Raw genomic sequence first — 4,880 nt, 5'->3', positions numbered from 1 at the left:
TATTGTTTTTCTACATTAACCTTAACATTCAATGCTGTTTAGCACAACATTCATCTTTGAAGTCAAATGATAAAATGTAAATTAATTTTCCACGCGCCTTTACAAGAGACAACAATTTTAAGATATTAAACGTCCGATAAAAGCTCCGTTGGATCAAAGAACGATAATGAATTATGCAGCATTTTCCTTGAACGTGTAATTTTATATGTTGAAAATATTTTGAGCTGGCTCCAGAAAAGAATGCTGTAATCGAATAAAATCTTTGTACCCGACTGACTTTGTAGTGTAATATTCTTTATCTGAGTGTAATTAGTGGTAAAGTTAATTTGATTTTTTTTCAATTATCAAGTAGTGTTTTTCCTTCCGGTTTTATTGCTGAAGCGAAAATTGCGATATAATACCTAAGTGAAGTCACTTGCCATGTTAAAATAACTTTAATGTATGTTTACTTAATTTCATTATATTTTTTGTCGAATTCAGATGGCCACTTGCTCGTTCGTCACCTTGTTATATAAAAAAAAACACATATATTGCTTGATGTAACAAGAACAAAAATATAATCCAGCAAAGATCAGATATTTTACGGCCGCACGGACCTTAATTATGAAACATAAACCAACGCGTGGCACATATTCATAGCCAAGTTCGTCGTTATACGCGAGTATATTTAACACTTGGTTTCTATTAGGGAGTTACCTTATGAACATAAAAATGTCATACGAATGTCGTAATTAAAAAAATTTAAAATTTTACTCACTTCAATAACCGTGGGTTTCTAAGTCCATTGTTATCTCTGTTTTGTAAATACAATGACAGGGATGACATTATCTATAGTACATATTGTCAGAGATATTGGTCTAGAAACCAGAAGTAGTTGTAGAAATAATTACTGTGGTAGATCCCGTAACAACAATTTATGTTGGGTACCCGGTCGACCGGTGGAAAACCACGACCACGTAGAAGACAGGCGTAAAGTGGAAACAATTCCGCGTTTCATCTGATGTGTGTGATGCCGATTGTCTCAAAAAGATAGTACATGTTAAATGTAAGAAAAATAGTTCAAAGGTAAAATAATAAATAATTTTCAAACTATCGTAATTTTAATGTAAGCTTTACTCAATAACACGTCAAAATACTTTTATGAAACATGTTTATTTCTTTATATGTTTCAACACTAAAGAAAATCATAGCAAACCCAGAACGAATTTGAAAATAAATATTTGACTATTGGCAACGATGTACGCTAGACGAAAGTTAAAAATATGCAAATCATTATAAGAACAATTGCCCGTACTCTTAACAGTATCAGTGAGAGAATGATTCATAGCTGTGAAGTTGTTTAAATATTGGTTAGGTGTTTGCTTAAAAAAGTTCTGTATCATAACATTTTTGAATGAAAAACTTTACTTTTGTTTTTGAATTATGTAACATTTAGAATACTATATTAATATATTAAATCTATAAATATAAAAGAAAGTCGTGTTAGTAACACTATTTATAACTCAAGAACGGCTGAATCGATTTGTCTGAAAATTGGCGGGCAGGTAGCTTAGAACCAGGAAACGGACATAGGATAATTTTTACCCCGTTTTCTATTTTTTATTTCGCGCGGACGGAGTCGCGGGTAAAAGCTAGTTACCAATAAAATTTAATTTTGAAGAAAGAACGAAAATAAACTAACACAGAAAGTTATGAAGCCATCACCATCAGGGATAAAATCTAGGGGGAAAGAGAAATAAATCTATCATAGTCCTAAGTAATTAGCAGCTTTTCATCGTAGTACTAGAATAATCGGTTGCCTGAATGTATTAAAGGCGGCGCATCGTTTGCCGGCACGTCGATCCCCATTTTGTAAAAATTTAAGACCGACGTAAAATTTTAATTACAGTGTAAAAATTCCAACTATTACTATCTAACGAAGCAAGCGCTTATTTATGTTGCTATCATTCAGAAAACAAAGCATTTTAATGGCGGTAATTAAAACTTTTTAATGCCAGTAAATAGTTAAAACTGGTTACACCATGAATAGATTAAGTATCAATTGTTTAAGAAATATTGGTTTACCACGAAACTGATAACACACTAATATGCATTGTTCAGTTCAATCTATTTTTTTTAACATTAAAAGTGATATATTATCGTTACAGCGATATTTTGATCCTGATGTTAAAAGAATAGTCTGTTTGATGTTGACGCTCTATCTTATTGCCTTGTCGTTTTCCGTAAGTATCAAGTCGTTTAAATTCTTATTGCGTCTAGATTTACGACGCAAACCCTTATATCGGAAATACCCATGCGCCAGTTATCGAGAAATTGAGGAGCAGAAGGTTAGCGTGGTTTGGACATGTTATGCGGAGGGATGATAATCATATAAACAAAAAAGTAATGAGATTGAATGTGGATGGCTATAAAGGTAGAGGAAGACCAAAGAAAGTATGGATGGATTGTGTGAAAGAGGATATGCGTAAGAAGGGGGTAAATTCAGATATGACGGCTGATAGAGATGTATGGAGGAGTAGTACATACTGTGCCGACCCTCCATAGGGATAAGGGCAGGTTGATGATTGAAAATACCCATGCTCCGCGATGCTACTCAATGTTTATTTTAATCTACGTAATAAAAAATCAGATTCACGAATAAATCCACGCAATTATATAAACAATGGCGTGATTTTGTTACTATTAATAAAATATAATAATTATTTCTTGACAAATCACACTTTTAAAATTTCAAATTTTCTCACACAAAAACACTTTAAAGATTTGAGATTACTATCACAAATTTATTCAAAAGCCACTTATCTGATTTATAAATAACCCATGCAATGTAAAAAGCTGTTGGAAAGAAGGTTATACAATTTAAACAAAGCTATTGTTTTTCCACAACGTTTCCGCTTCTTTTACAATGCTGGCGTTCTACCAAAACCTATTACCATGGCTAAATTACTAAAAATTACACTAACATGTGAAAATATCAAACATATAATATGAAAAAACGGATTAAGAACATACCCGATTTTTAAATGTCTTGAAAATTGGAACATGTTTCAAGGTTATTATTCTTAATTCAAAATAAACTGTATAATAATTTAAATCATTGGCGTTGTCCAGGGTAGCAAAGGTGGCGTCTTCCCCTTTCACCTAGATAATCGAAAAATTTTAAATAGATATAAAAACTACTTAAATATACTAAGATGCCTATAACCCCTGTAGACCCATATAGATAATACAAAAACAGCTTGTCAGTTTTTCATTTAAAAAAGAACCATTCTAAGCACAGTAATAAGCATTCTCGTTCGTATAAAAATACTACCCTTGATCAAGCTTGGCAACGGCCATGTCTCGTATCTATATCTTACTTAATTTATTAATATCATTGATACTAATTTATTTACACAAGTGATAAATACCGTGACCTCACAGAAGACAGGTGTAAAGTTGCTTGTGATTTGACTCAATCTGCTTCTTTCCCCTTTCCCTTTCGATCCGTATTTCTTTTCTTCTCTGTCAAAAAAGGGATATTTGTTTAACTTTTCGGTTAAGGGTACTGTTAAATGAAAAACATTTTAATCAATGAAATTATTTTTTGATATGTTATTTACAAATATACCAATTTTTATACATCTATATTTCTGAATATAAATTTACAAGATCCCTTTACTTATATTAAATAAATAAATTATAAGCTACTTACAAGTATACGTAAAGTAAAATAATGGAAAATTATGTAAATAAATAATTAAGGAAACTTCTATTCTTTTTTATAACTCGAGTATTAACGTCAACTATACAATTAAATAAATTATTTTATGTGACATTAATGTAAATCGTATTCATGATTTTTTATTTTCAATTTGTTTATGTAAAATACAAAAGGACATATTCCAAAATAATTGTAATGACTAGGTATGGTCAAATTGAGGTATTTTGTTTGAATCGTTTACTGTCATAGAGAACGTTAGTTGACTTTACGCCCATTATACCAAAACAGAATATTGTTTAAATCTTTTCAAAGAAAATAAAAGGGTTGACATTAATGTTTTTATTCAAGAGTTTCGGTAGTGTAAACCTAAAGTTATTTACACTTATCTTCTGTTATAAATAGACTGAAGAGCAATTTGACTTTGACCAAAATTTCTTACAATATTTTTGTTTCTCAATAAAATAGATTTCAATTATAATATTAGCTTTCGATTACACATCTTAAACGTAACTTAGAAGATTTATTATTTACACTTAAGTATATAAAAATGTATCTTCTACTAAAATAATGAAATATTTTTGGTAACCATGAATAAGAAAATAATATTTATAACGAAATTATTATTCGCTATCCGTTTTTTTATTAAAGAAATAAACACACAGCTACTGCCATCATCGAAAAATCCAATAAGAAGTAAAAAAACAAGCTAAATAAAACCTTTTAACAAATGTGTACAAGTGTGCAAAATGGTAGCGCCTTTCCATTTCCTATGATTTCCTCTCTTAATTTTTATAAGACCAAACACACCTGTTTTCTGAAGTTATGCGTGGCCTCTACCTACGTAGACATATATAATAATTCAGATTGGTGCACTATAGATTAAAATATATTCTTATTATAAATAATTAAATTGTTTATACTTAATAACTGCAATTTTATAACTATTTGTACGATTCATTGTCACACTTAACTACACTCTCTTAAAAGTTTTAATTAAATGGCAACAATAGAGATTTGGTGGAATTAGCAAAATATAATTTTTGATTAAAGTCATCTTAATTAACAACGTAAGCTCTTAAAAAATTATACGTAACGATTTAATAAAAACTAACATTTACAATCAATAAATATTATCTAGCGACGAAAGATTTAACAAATGGTTTCGTAGATATATTAA

This window comes from Papilio machaon, chromosome 1 (assembly GCF_912999745.1).
Source record: "Papilio machaon chromosome 1, ilPapMach1.1, whole genome shotgun sequence".
NCBI lineage: Eukaryota > Metazoa > Arthropoda > Insecta > Lepidoptera > Papilionidae > Papilio > Papilio machaon.
Note: the sequence above shows the minus strand (reverse complement) of the source record.